Source organism: Oryx dammah, unplaced genomic scaffold (assembly GCF_014754425.2).
Source record: "Oryx dammah isolate SB20612 unplaced genomic scaffold, SCBI_Odam_1.1 HiC_scaffold_14, whole genome shotgun sequence".
Taxonomy (NCBI): Eukaryota; Metazoa; Chordata; class Mammalia; order Artiodactyla; family Bovidae; genus Oryx; species Oryx dammah.
Window position 1 is genome coordinate 4,518,219 of NW_024070198.1, and position 21,251 is coordinate 4,539,469.

The 21,251-nt window shown below is 37.5% G+C and overlaps 1 protein-coding gene and 1 non-coding gene across 9 annotated transcripts in view; both read left to right on the forward strand.

The window, feature by feature from the left end:
- PCDH15 (protocadherin related 15) overlaps window positions 1-21,251 on the forward strand; it is an 874,191-nt gene that overhangs the window by 224,088 nt on the left and 628,852 nt on the right. The window lies entirely within an intron of this gene.
- TRNAC-GCA lies at window positions 2,174-2,245 on the forward strand. The gene has a single exon. It is a non-coding gene; the product is annotated as a tRNA-Cys (tRNA).

Here is a 21,251-nt window from a genome sequence, read left to right on the forward strand (position 1 = left end):
GAGAGAGAGAAATACATCTCTCATAGTAGACAGCTGCCATAAATCCCCACAGGCTGGGGGATGGCCACCTTGGGATCACACCACAGCTCTCTCCTCTCATCCTTACTTGCCCACATCTCAGCACTCACAGGCACTTCCTCAGCCTCCTGGCTGGCTCAAGAGGTGTTGCGCTGCACCCCACAGGCCTTCAAACCTTGTAGATGCCTGACCCTCAAGACAGAAGACCCCAGAGACAGTGGCAGAAACATCAGTGGTTCAATATGGGGCATCTTACATCTGAAGCAAGGCCCTGGGATGACATCCCACTCAGTGTGATGGACAGTGAGAAGGATGTGGCAGGAGTCTCTGAGTTCAGGGGAGAAGGGAGGTCTAGTTTAGAGGGAGAATTGATATCAGCTTGGCTCATCAGCTCCCAGGAAAACCCGCCTGTGGGGCACATTGCTCTCAGCCTCTCAGGTTAAGGTTGGTCAGGAGGGAAGGTGTTTCTTTTCAATAGCTCAGCAGGTGGAGCCGTTCTGACCTAAAGTTCTGGAGCAGGCATGTTCATGTGAATGGGGTTTAGATGAAGCAGGGCACTGGTTGAGCAGGGGATATACAAATAGTAAGAGAATGGCCATCTTGAGTGGCCTGACTATACAAGGATGTAATAGAATGTTTGTGTTGTGTGCTAAAAATAGCAGCACTCCTACTTAATTGTTCTTATGAGGAACCTGAGGCTCAGTGACTTTAGCAGGTGAAAATGATAATTAATTGCCAAACAAGCACAAGAGGGAGTTATTCCATTGTTTAAACAACCAGACACTGGAAGCATATTGACACAATTCAAATCTTGGCCCTTTTACTTGATTACCTTCCTGGGAAACTTTCTCTATTTTTTTGTGCCTCAATATCCTTATCTGTAAAATGGGAAAAAATATATATACCCACCTGAAAGAGTTGATGTTAGGGATCAAATGAGTAAATGCAGGCAAATTTATTATATACTTTATGTGTGCATGTGTGCTAAGCCACTGCAATCATGTCTAACACTTTGTGACGCCATGAAATGTAGCCTGTCAAGCTCCTCTGTCCATAGAATTCTCCAGGCAAGAATACTGGAATAGGCAGTTTTTTTTTTTATCACTAGTGTCACCTGGGAAGCCCATTTTATACATTATGAAACATAACAAATATTAGCTATCATTATTATCAGCTTCTCATTTTTTCATTCTGTGTACCTTTGACAAAGCAGATTATAAAATAAAATTCTAATAAGAATACATATAAAATTATTAAATATTTAAAAACAAAATGAACAACAAAAAAAGAAACAATGATTTTTTAATCCTTACTTAAATGCAACTCTGTAAAATGAAAAAGTGTGAGAAACACTGGGCTGGAAGAAGCACAAGCTGGAATCAAGATTGCCAGGAGAAATATCAATAACCTCAGATATGCAGATGACACCACCCTTATGGCAGAAAGTGAAAAGGAACTAAAAAGCCTCTTGATGAAAGTGAAAGAGGAGAGTGAAAAAGTTGGCTTAAAGCTCAACATTCAGAAAACGAAGATCATGGCGTCTGGTCCCATCACTTCATGGGAAATAGATGGGGAAACAGTGTCAGACTTTATTTTGGGAGGCTCCAAAATCACTGCAGATGGTGATTGCAGCCATGAAATTAAAAGACATTTACTTCTTGGAAGGAAAGTTATAACCAACCTAGATAGCATATTCACAAGTAGAGACATTACTTTTGCCAGCAAAGGTCCGTCTAGTCAAGTCTATGGTTTTTCCAGTAGTCATGTATGGATGTGAGAGTTGGACTGTAAAGAAGGCTGAGCGCTGAAGAACGGATGCGTTTGAACTGTGGTGTTGGAGAAGACTCTTGAGAGTCCCTTGGACTGCAAGGAGATCCAACCAGTCCATTCTAAAGGAGATTGGTCGTTGGTGTTCTTTGGAAGGAATGATGCTAAAACTGAAACTCCAGTACTTAGGCCGCCTCATGCGAAGAGTTGACTCATTGGAAAAGACTGTGATGCTGGGAGGGATTGGGGGCAGGAGGAGAAGGGGATGACAGAGGATGAGATGGCTGGATGGCATCACCAACTCGATGGACGTGAGTCTGAGTGAACTCCGGGAGTTGGTGATGGACAGGGAGGCCTGGCGTGCTGCGATTCATGGAGTCTCAAGTCTTCCCTGGTGGCTCAGATGGTAAAGCATCTGCCTGCAATGCAGGAGACCCAGGTTCGATCCCTGGGTTGGGAAGATCTCCTGGAGAAGGAAATGGCAACCCACTCCAGTATACTCTTGCCTGGAGAATCCCATAGACGGAGGAGCCTAGTAGGCTCCAGTCCATGGGGTCGCAAAGAGTCGGACACAACTGAGCAACTTCACTCACTCACTCACTCAAAGAGTCGGACACAACTGAGTAACTGAACTGAAAACGAAAAAGCAAGAAACTTAGCTAAAAAACACATTGAGATTCCCAGCACTGTAAGATTATTAAAGTACTTTTTAAGTGTAAAATGAAAAAAAAAAAAAAATCCAATAATACCCTGAAATGTTCTCATAGGAACAACTTAGTATTTATATATATATATATATATATATATATATGTGTGTGTGTGTGTGTGTGTATACACCTCAGAATATACAATAGTTTGTTAGCCATGTAATTATAAAGGTATCCTAAAGGCATGCATGTAATTAGGTCCTTGTTAAGAAAAAGCCTACAGTTTGTTCAGAAATAACCTTTTTTTCTTTCTTTAGGTCAGTTAATAAAAATATAGCTTGGACTTTAAAAGTCTACTGAAATGGTCCATGTATTTGTTAATTTCCAAATGTTGTGGTGTCCTATTGCCTATACATAATCATTAGAATAAAGAGTGGGAACTTTTATGTACTTTATTCATTTAAAAAGATTTCCTCCCCCCATTGGAAAGTATTGCTGAAGAATACTGATGATTTAATAATTGGATGTAATTTTATATCGTTTACTCAAATGCAAAATAATGTGTTTTTTTAAGCTTTTTAGTTTACATTGGAGTATAGCCAATTAACAATATTATGATAGTCTGAGTTGAACACCAAAAGGACTCAGCCAAACATATACATGATCATTCTCCCTCAGACTTCTCTCCCATCCAGGCTGCCACATAGCACTGAGCAGAGTTCCTTGTACTATGCAATAGGTCCTTGTTGGTTATCCATTTTAAATATAGTTGTGTGAAGGTGAAGTCGCTCAGTCGTGTCCGACTCTTGGCGACCCCGTGGACTGTAACATACTAGGCTTCTCTGTCCATGGGATTCTCCAGGCAAGAATACTGGAGTGGATTGCCATTTCCTTCTCCAGGGGATCTTCCTGACCCAGGGACTGAACCCGGGTCTCCCGCATTGGAGGCAGACTCTTTAACCTCTGAGCCACCAGAGAAGTTATAGTTGTGTATACATGTTAATCTCAAATTCCCTAACTATCTCTTTTCTCTCTTCCTTCCTCCCTGGTAACCATAAATTCATTCTCTAAGTCTGTGAGTCCTTTTCTATTTTGTAAATACGTTCATTCGTACTATTTCTTTTTAAATTCTGCATATAAGGGGTATCATATATTTCTCTTTCTCTGACTGACTTACTTCACTCAGTATGACAGTCTTCAGGGTCATCCATGTTGCTGCAAATGGCATGATTTCTTTTTAATGGCTGAGTAATTGTTGCAGAACACTGCTGACTGAATAATTGGATATAATTTTTACATCCATTTTATTCACTTCCAAAAAAATGTATTTATAGTCCAGCTTTGGTAGGTAAATTAGTATCAACTCACATTTTAATATAATAGTTTGAAAAATGAGTGTTTCTATTTTGTTATTCTACTAAACTCAAAGGTATTAACCTCCAGCCTTTAAACTTTAAATTTTAGGGCAGGCAAATGGTCATTTATTACAGGATTACAGCTCTATGTCAAAAATTACATATTATGTATAAGGACAGCATTCTTTACATTTTGTGTTGTATGGTTCAATTTTTTTAACTTAAACATCAATACACTCCCACAACATTTTCATAGAACATGGACCTTATTTGATTTCTTTTTGGTACCTCAAAGAACAGCTCATCTAAAATTTTGAATTTGAGATGCCAAATGTAATATTTTCATCCTAATGTCGCTAACTCATTGGAAAAAAAAACCCTCTTTCTGGAAAGATTGAGGGCAGGAGGAGAAGAGATTGATGACAGAGGATGAGCTGGTTGGATGGCATCATCGACTCAATGGACATGAGTTTGAATAAACTCTAGGAAACAGTGAAGGACAGGGATGCCTGGCATGCTGTACTCCATGGAGTCACACAAAGTTGGACACGACTGAGTGACTGTACCACAAAATATAATTCAAATCTTTGAGGCCCAAAGATATACATTTTGCAGGCTTCCTGAGTGGTACTCTGTATTTGAAGGCTGGAGGACAACTATGAATACATGAGTTCAGTTCAGTTCAGTTCAGATCATTTGCTCAGTCGTGTCCGACTCTTTGTGACCCCATGAACCGCAGCACGCCAGGCCTCCCTGTCCATCACCAATCCCCAGAGTTTACCCAAACTCATGTCCATTGAGTCGGTGATGCCATCCAACCATCTCATCCCCTGTCGTCCCCTTCTCCTGCCTTCAATCTTTCCCAACATCAGGTGGCCAAAATATTGGAGTTTCAGCTTCAACATCAGTCCTTTCAATGAATACCCAGGACTGATTTCCTTTAGGATGGACTGGTTGGATCTTCTTCCAGTCCAAGGGACTCTCAAGATTCTTCTCCAACACCACAGTTCAAAAGCATCAGTTCTTTTGTGCTCAGCTTATGAGTGGCTCAGGATAAATGTAATGAAAGTTAAAGAACTGACCACTCTGACCAGGAACCTGAAGTGCTACTTAGCAGTGGCGTGCATGGTCAGCTTGCAATTCAGAGGATCCTTCCTGAGACTGTGGCTTGGCCTCTGGAGTCAGGAGGATTCTGTTTTGATCCAGGAGATACAAGATGAGGATTTGAACTATGGCCACTGCTGTAGGAATGGAGAGAAGAGGATAGACATGTCAGATTTTTAGGTATTAAAATAAATGATTGAAGAGTGTTGCAGAACATTCTTCTTGCCTCACATTATACATGTCACTCCTTCATTTCTCTCCAGCTTTAACTATAAGAAAGAGTTATCATTCCATGTCATATATTATACAATACATAATTTTGTCAGCCTGATCATTTAAGAGTCCATGCTAGGAACATTCTTTTATGTCTTGGGAGAGTCAAGCTCATTATAAGCACTAACTTTCTAGATTTTTCAAAAATTGCTTTACTCCTTCTATCAGTGTCTATTTCTGTCTGCAATATCCCATTTAGGTTTCTTTGGTCATCATAGGCCCAGCACAGCACTTGCCATAGTTTACCTTTCTTTACAAACTACAACTGTCTCCTTCCTCTGAACTGACATAGGATTACCTGCACTCTCTTCCCCTTGTCTTCTGGCTCTCATTTCCTTGCCTGATCTTCTGTGCAGATTGAGATTCAGGAACCATCAATGTCTCCTAGGAGTGCCATCGACAGTCTTTGCACACATGTTGCAAGTGAACTTTAATTAGGAGCACCTACACAAACAATATTTTAGTAAGCTTAGAAAGAGTCATTTTTATGTATATCATACTGGAGGTAAAACCATAAACACATGAAGGAGAATCATTGCTAACAGCAAATGCTTATTGTGTATTTATTGTGAGCTAAGTGTTGTTATATAAACTAAAGACAGTAAAATGCATGATTTGAAGAGATTTACAACTGTATTAAACAGGCTGAATGTGTGCATAATAAAAAAAAAAGTAACATTTGAGAAACAGAGGTAAGAACATTAGACACAACAAAGAAAATTGGATTCAAGCCCAATTCAACAATTCTATAACCTTTAAGAAAGAATTCAGCCTCATTTTTATTATTCTTTTTTAATATAAATTTATTTGTTTTAATTGGAGGTTAATTACTTTACAATATTGTATTGGTTTTGCCATACATCAACATGAATCCGCCACAGGTGTACATGTGTTCCCCATGCTGAACCCCCCACCCTCCTCCCTCGCTGTACCATCCCTCTGGGTCATCTCAGAGTGGAGAAAGTAATACCTTTATTTTTTTTTTTTTTTGATGCTATGCTATGCTATGCTAAGTTGCTTCAGTCGTGTCTGACTGTGGGACCCCAGAGACAGCAGCCCACTAGGCTCCTATGGCCCTGGGATTCTCCAGGCAAGAACCCTGGAGTGGGTTGCCATTTCCTTCTCCAATGCAGGGAAAGTGAAAAGTGAAAATGACATGTGCTTGACTCTCAGCGACCCCATGGACTGCAGCCTACCAAGGTCCTCTGTCCAAGGGATTTTCCAAGCAAGAGTACTGGAGTGGGGTGCCATTGCCTTCTCCGTTTTTTTGATGATGATGTGGCTATTTTATTTTTTAAACTAATTAATTTTTTTTTTTTTACTTTACAATATTGTATTGGTTTTGTCATACATTGATATGAATCCGCCATGGATGTACATGTGTTCCCCATCCTGAACCCTCCTCCCACAACCCTCCCCAACCTATCCCTCTGTGTTATCCCAGTGCATCAGGCTCAAGCACCCTGTATCATGCATCAAACCTGGACTGGCGATTCGTTTCACGTGATAATTTACATCGTTCAATGCTATTCTCCCATATCATCTCACCCTCACCCTCTCCCACAGAGTCCAAAAGACTGTTCTATACATCTGTGTCTCTTTTGCTGTCTCACATACAGGGTTATTGTTACCATCTTTCTAAATTCCATATATATGCGTTAGTATACTGTATTGGTCTTTTTCTTTCTGGCTTACTTCACTCTGTATAATCAGCTCCAATTTCATCCACCTCATTAGAACTGGTTCAAATGTATTCTTTTTAATGGCTGAGTAATACTCCATTGTGTATATGTACCACAGCTTTCTTATCCATTCATCTGCTGATGGACATCTAGGTTGCTTCCATGTCCTGGCTATTGTAAACAGTGCTGCGATGAACATTGGGGTACACATGTCTCTTTCAATTCTGGTTTCCTTGGTGTGTATGCCCAGCAGTGCAACTGCTGGGTCATAAGGCAGTTCTATTTCCAGGTTTTTAAGGAATCTCCACACTGTTCTCCATAGTGGCTGTACTAGTTTGCATTCCCACCAACAGTGTAAGAGGGTTCCCTTTTCTCTGGACCCTCTCCAGAATGTATTATTTGTAGACTTTTGGATCACATCCATTCTGACTGGCATGAGATGGTACCTCATTGTGGTTTTGATTTGCATTCCTTTGATAATGAGTGATGTTGAGCATCTTTTCATGTGTTTGTTAGCCATATGTATGTCTTCTTTGGAGAAATGTCTGTTTAGTTCTTTGGTCCACTTTTTGATTTGGTCGTTTATTTTTCTGGAATTGCGCTGCAGGAATTGCTTGTATATTTTTGAGTTTAGTTTGTCAGTTGCTTCATTTGCTGTTATTTTCCCCCTATCTGAAGGCTGTCTTTTCACCTTGCTTATAGTTTCCTTTGCTGTGCAGAAGCTTTTAATTTTAATTAGATTCCATTTGTTTATTTATGCTTTAATTTCCAATATTCTTATTCTATTTTTTTAATTACATATTCAAGTTTTTGTTTGTTTGCACCATGATAAAAATCTTTCTTTCAAAGAAACAAATTAAAAAGGAACCATCATTTGCATGATATCTAATTTCTGATTTTTAATCTGTTGTTATCGAAGAGCTAATATTTCTGTTACTCATATTTAATTCTAACAGATAGCAGCATCCTTGCTACAAAGCATCCTCAAAGATTATGAAAAGTCCTTGCAAGGGTTGGTCATAGACAATCCTGTTTTATAGGTCACTCTGTGACTGAATATAAAATGAAATCATTCATTCATTTAACAAGTACATGTTAAACAGGAGACTCTGTTTCATACATGGTGTTAGGGATAGACATTAGAAAAAGAAATCCAGATTTCCACTTTCTTAGAGTTTATACTTTAGTGGGCGAGGTGAAGGGGAAGAAAAGATGCGTAAGTAAATAGATGGTAAAATTCCAAAGAGTGAGACCACCAGTGCTAAGACTGTAAGAAGAAAAATCTTAGCCCATTGAAGGCACAGAGAGAAACCCCATGTGGCTGGAATGCTGTGACCCAGGTGAGAAATGTGAGAAGAAAATTGGGAAAGATGAGCAGTTAGCATCAGCTCATGTTGCTTAAATTTTCTTTTTACCAGAGAATGTATCAAGCACCTTTTGTATATGAATGCTCTTAATATAATAACCTTAAAATATTAAGATTGCTGCTGCTGCTGCTAAGTTGCTTCAGTCGTGTCCAACTCTGTGTGACCCCATAGATGGCAGCCCACCAGGCTCCCCCGTCCCTGGGATTCTCCAGGCAAGAACACTGGAGTGGGTTGCCATTTCCTTCTCCAGTGCATGAAAGTGGAAAGTGAAAGTGAAGCCGCTCAGTCCTGTTGGACTCTTCGAGACACCATGGACTGTAGCCCACCAGGCTTTTCCATCCATGGATTTTCCAGGCACAAGTACTGGAGTGGGTTGCCATTTCCTTCTCCAAAATATTGAGATTAGTATTACTCTTAGTTTACAAGTAAAGACATGGCATCTTGCTCTACACTGCCTCCGTATCTGGTGGACTCAAAATTGTAATTCAAAAATTTTGGTTCCAAACTTGACGTTAACTTGAGGAAGGAGTAGTCCAATTTTAGAAAATTAAGGTGAAGAAAACAAGAAGGAGGAGAAAGAAGGAAGGGAAAGAGGATATAGAGGAGCAGAAGGAAGAGACGAGAGGGAAAGAAAACAGTTAAAAGATTATATAGCATGTATCATATACTCTAATTCAGGCAGAATTATTTGAAGACATGTAGGTACACAGAATTTAGAAAATATAAACACTCACTTACCTTGAGATGACCATAACATATTTTTAAAAAGTAAGTGTAAGTGTACAACCGTGGCAGATTCATGTTGATGTATGGCAAAACCAATACAATATTGTAAAGTAAAAAAAATAAAAATAAAAAGCACTTAAAGAAGAAAAGAAGTAAGTCATAGACGAATATGTATAGAATGATTTTTTTAGTTAAAAACAGATATCACATATAGAGTTGTGCTTTCATATATTTTATACATGAAAAGATATAATCATGGAGATATGTATACATTAAATTTAATAACATTGGATATATTTGAAGAAGGCAGTAAAATACACCATACTGATAAAGAAACTAAAAATAGAAAAATGAAAAAGTGGAAGAGAGACCGTAAGTACAAGTAACCTTTCTTTTCATCTGTCAGTGGGTATGTTTATAAAATATATGGTATATCTAAAAATAAAAGCATAAGGATTTTGGCATCAGACCGGATGATGAGACTCTTTTCAAGGTTGTAGGTTAAACATTGTGCAAAGTAAGTATCATTTTAGATGGAATAGTGTGACATTTATTTTATTAGTTGTAGTAATTGTTAACAAAGCACTGCTAATTTGCAGATTCCTGAAGGAAAATTAGGGAGATATTTTTAATCCATTCTGAGCATCATTTATTTCATTATTTCCCACTACTCTTCAGTCTTGGTTGTCCCTAAGTCCCTGGATAACCAATGTGTGGTTCTTCCATTATATCTCTCTTTGCTTTGATTTTTGCACGTGCCATATGGAAATTTCTCTGGGTGCAGAAGGGTGGGAAGGGGCATCATCTTATCTTAGACTCAGTCCTCTCCTCAGTGATAGTAATGGACTTTTGGGCTAATTGATTTATTTGCTAATGTGTATTGGTAATACATACATTTCTCTAAGTAAAATGATACTATATTCCACTTTGTACTTTTAAAATAAACCATTTTGTATTTGCTTAGAAAATAAAACTAGTGGTGAGAGTGGAAACAGAGTAGGTGAAGTTATGGATAAAATGGAAATGAATTGATCATCTTGAAGCTAGCTAATGGATAAAAGGGAGCACATTACAGTATTTGCTACTTTTTTATATGTTCAATATTTTGTAGAAAGAGAAAGAGATTGAGTATTAAAAGACTGAGATAAAAAACTTAAAAATTTACAGCTTCCATTATCATGGTGTTCAGGGCAGAGCTTACTAGAAATGTTAGAGAAAAACTGAAAAGACTTATCAGAGTGTGCCTTGCTGTTCTGATAAAATAAATGAACAGAAAACCTCCAGAAGTAATGACTGAACCAAAAAAGGGAATATCTTTTAGCTGGTGAAAAAAGTCTGGAAAGGGGCAGGTGAAGGCCGATGCAGTGGCTCCATGACACCACGGTGCCTTAGTCTCCCCTGTTTCTGCTCTGTGGTGCTTAATGGGTGTCTGTTGTCTTCATGGTCAGTTCCTATATCTCAAAGCACCACATTTCAGGCATTAAGATGAAAAATGTGTGTGTGTGTGTGTGTGCGCGTGTGCGCGCACGTGCTCAGTTGTGTCCGACTCTTTGCAAACCCATGGACTGTAGCCTGCCACGCTCCTCTGTCCATGGAATTGTTCAGGCAGGAATACTGGAGTAGGTTGCTCTTTCCTACTCCAAGGATCCAACCTAGGGACTGAACCTCTGTCTCTTGCACCTCCTACATCAGCAGGTGGATTCTTTACCACTGACCACCTGGGAACCCCAAGAGGAGGAAGAAGAAGATAACAAAAAGAAGAGTATTGCCCACATATGAAAAATAAAGCTCTCCCTGGCAAATTTCCATTCCATTTTCCAGAATTTTGTCATATAAAAACTACAAGGGAACATAAGAAATTTAATTTTGAGCTGGAAACACTCCTGTCCATCCTAAACCAAAGTAATATCAGTGGGGAGGTTAAAGAGAATGTACACTGGGTAGGCAGGTGATAATGCCTGCCAGAGTCTACCTCTCTGGCTGTACAACATCTTTAAGCAAACTTCTTCCCAAACTTACAACATAATTCCCCATTCTTACCTCTCTTATGAGAGACAAGAGCCTGAACTTGAATCTTATTTTTGTATCTCACCAAAGCTGAGTGCCAAAGAATTGATGCTTTTGATCTGCGGTGTTGGAGAAGACTCTTGAGAGTCCCTTGGACTGCAAGGAGATCCAACCAGTCCATTCTAAAGGAGATCAGCCCTGGGTGTTCTTTGGAAGGAATAATGCTAAAGCTGAAACTCCAGTACTTTGGACACCTCATGCAAAGAGTTGACTCATTGGAAAAGACTCTGATGCTGGGAGGGATTGGGGGCAGGAGGAAAAGGGGACGACAGAGGATGAGATGGCTGGATGGCATCACCAACTCGATGGATGTGCGTTTGAGTGAACTCCGGGAGTTGGTGATGGACAGGGAGGCCTGGTGTGCTGTGATTCATGGGGTCGCAAAGAGTCAGACACGACTGAGTGACTGAACTGAACTGAAAGTCCAGACTTTTACCTTTATCTGAAACAAAATCCAGTTTTAAGATTTCTGCAATAATTTAGTTAATATAACAGGGAATGCTCACAGATTACTTAGAGGAGAGCACATTCAGAGGATTGCATGGAAGAAAAATCTGATCTGTTAAAAACCAAGTAGCAAGATATTGAAAAATTCTGATGAGAGACAGATAATGTGAGGCTTAACCAAAAAAAGTGGAATGTTAAAGAAAATTTTTGGATAGAGATTCACTAGATCTAATAAATATTGAGTGGATGGAGATCAGGCAATTAAAGAGAGAATCAAAGGTGATGTCTAGGTTTAATATGCTGCTGCTGCTGCTGCTAAGTCGCTTCAGTCGTGTCTGACTCTGTGCGACCCCATAGATGTCAGGCCACCAGGCTCCCCCGTCCCTGGAATTCTCCAGGCAAGAACACTGGAGTGGGTTGCCATTTCCTTCTCCAGTGCATGAAAGTGAAAAGTAAAAGGGAAGTCGCTCAGTCGTGTCCGACTCTTAGCGACCCCATGGACTGTAGCCTACCAGGCTCCTCCATCCATGGGATTTTCCAGGCAACAGTACTGGAGTGGGGTGCCATTGTCTTCTAGGAACAGGTAAAAGGAAGCTCCCCATTTTTCTCCTCTATAACTTCTGTTATCTCTGAGAAAGGAACAGATTATAATGAGCATTCTTCTCAAGGAAACAATAATATACTCTCCTATTTCTGAAGGTTATTCTTCAATTTACAAAAGAATTTTGTGATAATAAATATTATTTATTCAGGATTATTATTTGCCAAGTTCTTTGCAAACCACTGCAGCATTATCTCATTTAATCATCAGAACAATCTAATAAGAAAAAATGTGTATTTTCTTCTTATAGATGCAGAAGTTATCTTAATAAAGATCACACAGCTGGGATTGAAACTCAAATTTGCATTGCTGCAAAAGACATGTCCTTTCTCTTTTATATTGCCTCACATACATTATCATTCATATCCACATATATTTGCATTTTTTGTAGATGAGCTTTTAAACATAGAAGCATCTCTAAATTTTAATAAGGATGTGAAAAGTATATTGGAAGAGAAATTCCTTTCTAGGGAGCTTTGACTACTATCTTCACTTACCCTACTAACCCACCCCCCTAAACCCTCACTCTCCACTCTTATGCTCTCTGTGCTAGAAAAAAAGGAATTTCAATCCATGACATTAAAATTATGGAATGTTTCAAACCTTAAATAAAAAAAAAATATGATCAATACTTTAAAGGAAAGCAGAGAGTTGAGAAAAGGAGAGAGTGTTTGGTGGAGGTAAAAGCTATTGGACTTAGAACCCATTGCTTAGGTCAAAGGTTGTGTATTATATAATTAGCTTCAGGAATCAAATCTTGAATTTAGGACAGTCAAGACATACCCTTCGTTTACTTCTCATCCTTTCTTGCCTTTGCTTCTCATCCTTTCTTGCCTTTGCTTCTCAGTGGCCTTCATTCTGTCTGGCAAATGAAGGAGAAATCAGGACTTCATAAGGAGAAACTTTATTCAGAACGAGTTTGCAAAGAAAAGAATGGAACTGTTGCAATAAAGAGAATGCTCTGACCATAAGATCTGCAAGTTTCACTAAATAAAAGGGATTTCTACCTAAACTGTGTTGGAAATGGATTGAAAGAGTGGCATGATTGGACAGCAGATCAGAGGAAGTTTTGCCCTGAGTCCTGACTATTTGCAGGAGGGGTTGTGTGTTGGAACAGGCTGAAGATGGGTCAGAGTTGAGGGGTCTGGGTGAAGGAGATAAATTTAGTCAAATTTTTGTTATCAAGCATTTTGCTTCAGATGATCAGTGGGGATAAAACCGCTCAGCTAATTTATGTGAGAGGCAGAGAATATGAATATGGAGGGCTGGCCTTGGCATAGGAAAGCAAGGGGTTGCTCAGGATTCCTAAGTTATGCAGAAGGGTGGTTCATTGCAGTGTGTCGTTCCCTGGAACACAAACGGGATGAATAGGTTTCTTAACCTTCTAAACACAGTGCTTAGGTAAAGTTCAATGTTGTCCCCTATTCCAGACAAGTTTTCTCTTTGTAGCTGTTCTCCCCAGGCACACACTTTTAAAGTTAGCTTCAAAGAGCAAAAGAGATATAGCATTCTTTTCTAATTTGGAAAATTCTAGGCAGGGATCCAAGATGCCAAATGCCAATATCTGTGCTCAGTGATGATAAGGAGCTATGATGTAAAATGTTATTCCACAGCATTTGGGTAGAAGTGGTTGGGTAGAAGTAGGAGGCATCGTAATTCATCCTTCATCTGTTCTAGGATTCATTTTCCTCGAGGGAAGAAAACACAGTTATTAGAGATGGTAGGGTAATAAATTATTCTGGGAAACCAAAGACAACAGCTACTAAAGTCCATGATACTTTGTTTCTTTATGATTATTTTGTAAATTTTACTTTGAATCATGTACAACTGGGAAATGATTTACTGAAACCTGAAGACATATAGTATCTGCCTCAACAGCTAAGTATCTGCTATTTGAATGCCTCCACACATCTCTCCATTGCAAGTGGTAGAGGTCTTTGTGTCTCTCATTTCAGTGTGCACAAAGATGAATGTCTGTTCACGTTGCCTCAGCTTGCCTCTTCCATTATTCAAAGGGGCTCTGTGTGATACTGACACTTTAAACTAGTCCATGAAATAGGGTTCAGTCTGAAGTCTTATATTACACTTAAGACATATAGCTTGCTGTTATTGTAGCTACCCTGTGCCTAATGGGAAACAGAAACAGTTATTCTTAAAGAACTATAACACTATATATGAGAATAATAACTGATACATCATCAATCAGGCATGTATAATATAAGAATGGCTTATATTATGTACTTTCATAACTAATGTTTTTTCAAACATGTAAAATTAGATTCTCAAGTGTCTACAAGAGAATTCTCAGTGAAATTTTTCATTCCCATTTTGCAGAGAAATTAGTAATGAGTGAAAGGGTACACTTTAAAAATAGACCCCTAAAAGTAAAAGCAAAACCCAGTATTCTGCCTTTTCAGAAAACATTATACCAGGGTCACTTTGATTTTTACAGGTGAAAATCAAATTCACTGAACTGGATTTTGAAGCATTTGGAGACTTGGGATGTTTAAGAAAGGGTCTTTTTATTTTTATTTTTTTTCCAATTTTTATGTTTTATCAAGGTGAGTTCTAAAGTATCAAAAACTAGTCACTAATAAAATTGTACTTGTTGAAATTTTTCTGCATTTCTCTTGGTAGTAAAAAGCAAAAATAAGAAAGTTATACCTGATCCTAATTATAGGTAACTGTCACCAATGCTTCCCATAATTTTCCCCTCACAATATTATAGGAATGTGATAACTTTCTTTACTTAACTTTTTAAGAGCATTTTACTTGGTAAGCACCTATTCTATAAACATAATGTATGGACAGGATTACTAGAAGATAGTTTAGACTTTTTAAAAAAACTATGTAGATTGTTGAAGAAATGGCTCAAAACCTGAAAAAAAGTAAGTTTAAATCCTGAATTTACCAGTTTATATGTGAACTTGCCTAATTTTTTTAGGTTATTTCTATTTACTCTTGCTTTGTTTTATTCCTGAGATACCATGTGGATTTTAAGAATTTTAAAATATACAAAGTACCTGGCAAGGTAGCCTAATAGTTATTTGGTAACTATTAAAATTCCGTCTTAAGTTTTGAACTTTTCCTACAATGTTCCTCATTTAAATAAAAAAAATAACTTTGAAGTGATCTCTGCTACCCCTTTGGAATTTTATTTTATTTACTTTTAATCCAAATGTAGTTCATTTACAATGTTGTCCCAATCTCTGCTGTACAGCAAAGTGATTCAGTTATGTGTGTGTGTGTATTTATATATATATACTTTTTAAAATATATATATATATTATTTTCCATTATGTTTTATCCCAGGAAAATAGATATATTTCCCTGTGCTATACTGTAGAAACTTGTTTATCCATTCTAAATGTAATAGCTTGCATCTACCAACTTCAAAACCCCAGTCTATCCCTCTCCTTCTACCACCGCCCTCCCTTGGTAATGTAAGTCTGATCTCTGCATCTGTGTTCCACTTTGAAATTTGATTGTGGCTAACTGAATTTTCTATATGAACCTCCAAAGAAGAGGCTGCTGCAAGCTGTTTTCTTTTATATGTATGTGTATTTCCTAAAGCTCCCACTTTGATGAAGACCAGACTGTTGTCACTAAGGAAATATATCCTGGCTGGGGTGGGCTAAAAAGGAAACCACCACCCAATGCTGCTGGGTGAACCATCTGGAATCTCAAGCAATTTTTGAATTCTGGAGCCTTTATTTCACTTTTTGTCTTTGAGAAAGATGCTCTGTGGAGCATCTGGGTAAAATATTTTCTCCTGATTTTATGTGTTCACAAACTCAGTTGTTTAGTAATGCCAGAAAAAGTTGAAAAAGACTCTTTCTATAAAATCTTCAGTATATGTGAACAGCCTTTCAACTTTTACTGCTCTTTCAATTCTTTGGTGGATAGTTGTAAAACTACTCTTCTTCAGATATTCTGATTCACCTGATCTAAGATGGTATGGCTTATATCTGCTTTTAAAATCCCATGACTGATTTTGGTATTCATCAAAATTTAAAAGCTCTTGTTATTACATCTTCAACATGAAACTGAAGACATATGCTGACTTCTTAAAGGAATTAGAAAGTAGAGATGCTCAACTACAAAGATGTACAAATATTAATACTTTATACTAAGTCAGGTTTGTTCCTTGGCTCTTGACCATTCAATATTTCTCCATAATTAAATGTAAATAGTATTAAATGTGTCAGAGTAGCTGAGATATAATTCTAATGCTCTCCCATTTTGAATTTCCTTTCTAGGGTAAGATTTATAATTAATTCAGAGCACATGTCAGCTATCAAACTTAACATTTGGCATAGATTACCTGGGATGTTAATTGTCCTTATCTGATACCTAAGGAAAGTGATCCTAGTGGGGTTAATTGAAAATTGTTGACAGAATGTCCAAGTTCATATTTGTTAACAAGGTGCATAAAAAGAGTATCAGTCTGATTCCAGTCAATTACAAATCTTGATCTCCTTCTTCTGAACTTGTCATCCTCTTCAGGGGTCAAGTGAAAACTAAATCTAACTTTTGGCTCTCTGTTCGGCCTAATTTCCAGCATGCTTCTTTTCTATTCTCTCCACTAAGGTCCTGAAACTCCATATTGAAGGTCCAATTTCTAGCCTATTACTTATAATAGAACTTTTAGACAATCATGTAAAGGAAGTTAAACTTACCTGTTGGGGACAGAATTAAACAGCTATGGTACATTTATTTAGAGGACAAAACATATCAGAATGCTGTATAATAAAATCTTCTATTACAGTATAACTTGTATCTATTCATAAGAACTTGTAGTAAAGTTTCTCTGAGGTAGAAGCATACAGTAGTGGTACTTATAAATTTCCATAGTATACAGTCTCTGAAATATGCATATTTCTATACATTTATATATCCCTCCTGTGTGTATATGTATGTGTACTATATACATATCAAAATTATATACTCTAGGAATTTATAAATGTACATTTTATTTGAAAAAAATTATATAATAAAAGGCTTCTTTGATAAATCATCAGCTCAGTCATGTCCGACTCTTTGTGACCCTGTGGACTGAAGCCTACCAGGTTCCTCCCTCCATGGGATTCTCCAGGCAAGAATACTGGAGTGGGTTGCCATTTCCTTCTCCAGGGGATCTTCCCAACCCAGGGATCAAACTCAGGTCTCCCACATTGCAGGCAGACCTCTGTCAGAATAGTGTTGAATTGTGTAAGAAAAATGGAGCATTGCAAACAAGGATAATTATTTTTAGCAGTACTTTTTTATAGAGTAAAAGAGCAAACATTTGTGATATTTCTGTGGCCATCTAAGATATCATAAAAATAGTATTAGGTATAAAAGACACACTGAAAATTGTGTTTTCTAAATGTTAGGACCTAATCTTGGGAAGACAATGTCAAAAGAGTTATTTGAAGATTTATTCACTTGATTAACATAAGAATGTCATTATGTGAGAACAATGAAAGATTGTAGCTTGACAACCTGTTGATCAAGAGACAATGACATGATGAATAAGCATAGGAAATAGGAATGCAGTTTAAAGTATTTTAGCTCTTTCAGAAGCAAAGGAATAATCCAGGGGATGATAAAGTCAGTGCAACACATAACAATTATTCTGGTAAGCTATAGAATCTCTGTTATTTGAGTAGATGACATAGAAAGTAAAGAATAAACTCTTATTTCTTGTTAAGATGAGCCCAAACATAACTGATTGTTTTAATAGAAAAACGAAAAAAAAAATCTAGTTTTGTGTGGTTAGTATTTGGCAGTGAAAAACACAAGCTTCTTTAATATTTTTGATCTTAACAGACCAACCACCAAAACTGACCCAATCTTGGCAACATTTTAACAATTTCTCTATGTTTTATTTTTTCCTGGATTCTTTTTTGATGGGATTATAATTTAGGTAGTTAAACTTTCTTTTTACAAACCTACAACTTTCTATTTCATCATATAATGACTCAATTTTATGTTTTGAACACAACAGACACTTTAGGATAAAATGATTCTCTTTTACTCTTAAAAAAAAAAAACTACATGCTTTTTCTTTGCATATAAACATTTTCTTTTCTGTCAATACTGATTTGAATGCATTTTTAATTAACCATATGAACATGAGTTTTGGTAACTAACTTCTACTTTACAGAGTGAAATGGGATTTAATCCTGACACACCAGCAAAGTTAATAATACTATACCTAATGGCCATACACACTGTTTTTACAACTTCAAGACTAAAATGAAGACATGTGAGAACATGGCTCAAAGAAATAGATAGTTACTCTGTAACTTAACAAAAGTAAGAATCAAAGGAATATGCATTAAAGCTATGTTTGATAAATATATTTTAGTACCTACCTTAGTTAAAAATAATCCAATCAGCTAAGATGTGTGTATTAGTCACTCAGTCCCGTGTCCACCCCTGCAGCCCCATGGAGTATAGTCCACCAAGCTCCTCTCTCCATGGAATTCTTCAGGCAAGGGTTGCCATTTCCTCCTCCAATTAACAAACATAACTTAATTTAATATTAGTTCAAAATTATATTCTATTAATATAGAAATGGTTTTTAGAAATGCAATTTTATCTAATTGAACACAAACTTTCACTTTTTAAAAATTCTCTGTGGAAGTAATGTTAGCCTAATTTATTAGGAAACAGTATAAAAAGTGTAAGAATTTTATATTAACTAATATTTTAGGGATAAAAGTACAGGGAGCTCATGTACACCCGTGGCGGATTCATGTCAATGTATGCCAAAACCAATACAGTATTGTAAAGTAAAATAAAGTAAAAATAAAAATTAAAAAATAAATAAATTAAATAAATAAAAATAAAATATGCAATATTATGTTGTACTCTTTAAAATCAGGCAAAATAGCTGCATAAAAACCTAAATTATCAAAATAGCCTGGTTTGTCTAAGGATTCACTTTATTAACAAGACCTTGGTTATTTTAGAAAATTCCTATCAGCTAAAATTTTCAGTAAGAAAAGTTTTTTGTGTGTGTATGTATATACATTTTAATTGTTGTTTCTTTCCCCAAAAGGGTAACAGGTTAAGAAGTTCAGTTTCTTTATTTTCTGGATTCAGTCTAATAAACCAGGTTATATATTTATATACCTGACACCTTCTAGCAACTTTTGACCATGATTTTAAGAAGAGATGGAGACTTTTTGAATTAATATGTGGATCCTTTAACAAATTTGACTAGTCAGTTACCTTCAATAATAATACAAATACTTTCTTTTGTAATTATTTTTACTAAAAGACACTATTTCATATGTATTTAAATAACCCTTAGAAGGCTAATAAAGTAAAAGTTGTCACTATAGTGATTTCTTCAGCTCAGTTCAGTTGCTCAGTTATGCCTGACTCTTTGTAACCCGATGGGCTGCAGCACGCCAGGCCTCCCTGTCCATCTCAAATTCCAGGAGTTTACTCAAACGCATGTCTATTGTGTCAGTGATGCATTCCAACCATCTCATCCTCTGTCGTCCCCTTCTCTTCCAGCCCTCAATCTTTCCCAGCATCAAGATCTTTTCCAATGAGTTGGTTCTTTGCATCAGGTGGCCAAAGTATTGCAGTTTCAGCTTCAGCATCAGTCCTCCCAATGAATATTCAGGACTGATTTCCTTTAGGATGGACTGGTTGGATCTCCTTGCAGTCCAAGGGAAACTCGAGAGTCTTCTCCAACACCACAATTTAAAAGCATCAATTCTTCAGCACTCAGCTTTCTTTCTAGTCCAACTCTCACATCCATACATGACTACTGGAAAAATCATAGTTTTGACTAGATAGACCTCTGTTGGCAAAGTAATATCTCTGCTTTTGAATATGCTATCTAGGTTGGTCATAAGCTTTCTTCCAAGGAGCAAGCATCTTTTAATTTCATGGCTGCAGTCACCATCTGCAGTGACTTTGGAGTACCCCAAAATAAAGTCTCTCACTGTTTCCATTGTTTCCCCATCTGTTTGCCATGAAGTGATGGGACCAGATGCCATGATCTTAGTTTTATAAATGTTGAGTGATTTCTTGAGACCTTTGAAATGCTTTGACTTGTAATATAAGCCAATTATCATATAGCTTATTTTTGTGGAATAGAAAATCCCAAAATAATAGATAAGTATGGCAGTTTGCTTCCTATAAACGAAATCTGGATTTGGTAAGTAAGCAAATAATCCTAAAGTTCTCTGAACCCCTCACTAACTCAGGCTCATTCCAGTTTACCACTCCTCCACTGCTAACATCTGGCCCTTATTCTTCCGATCTTCAATGGCCGCTTGAACCTGTCACCACACCTAAGTTCCAGGAAAGAGAATGCAGGAAAGAAGAAAAATGACAAACCCCCTGTGTCTCCAAAACCACTTTCTGCAAGCTTTATACACTACAACACTCACATCTAAATAGTTAAAACTTGGCCCCAGGGTCACCAATAACAGAACGGGGACTGGAGTGTTATATGGTCTTTTGGATGTATAGAGCCAAGAGGTTTTACAGCTAAAGATAAAGGGAGTAATGGTCATTTGGTGGTAATGAGTGACCTCTAACACATGAAATTATCTATGCTAAATCTAAGTTTAATACCATGAATGTAAGCCAGTTACTTTATTATACCTTAAAAAAATTACAAATTAGCAATGTTACTCTAAAAGGCCAAATTTTCTTAATTTTAAGAACATAAAGTAGAAAGTATTAATAGATTCCAAATATTAATGAAACTATTTACCTCAGATTGGGTCTTGAGCTCATGTGGTTAGAACTCAAACCCAGCCAAAATCCTGCTTAGGACTTGAAACCATGTGCCTGGTATTTGAATCCAGCCAAGGCCCACAGTCTTTCAACTGAGATCACAGACCAGATTTCAGGACCTAATGAAGCTCAGGTTCTTGATGTTTCATCTAAGAAAGAATCAGTGAGAGACAAAGCGATAGGTAATAAGTGGGTTATCCATAGAGAAACACATTCCACAGGCCCAGTGTGGGCCGTCACTGAGGGCAAGTGTGACCTTGAAATGTGGTATGGCTAGCTTTTATGTGTGTGTTCTAAGTTACTTCAGTGTGTCTGACTCTGTGCAACGCTATGGACTGTAGCCTACCAGGCTGTTGTGTCCATAGGATTCTCCAAACAAGAATACTGGAGTGGGTTGCCATGCCCTCCTCCAGAGGACATTCCCGACCCAGAGATGGAACCCACGT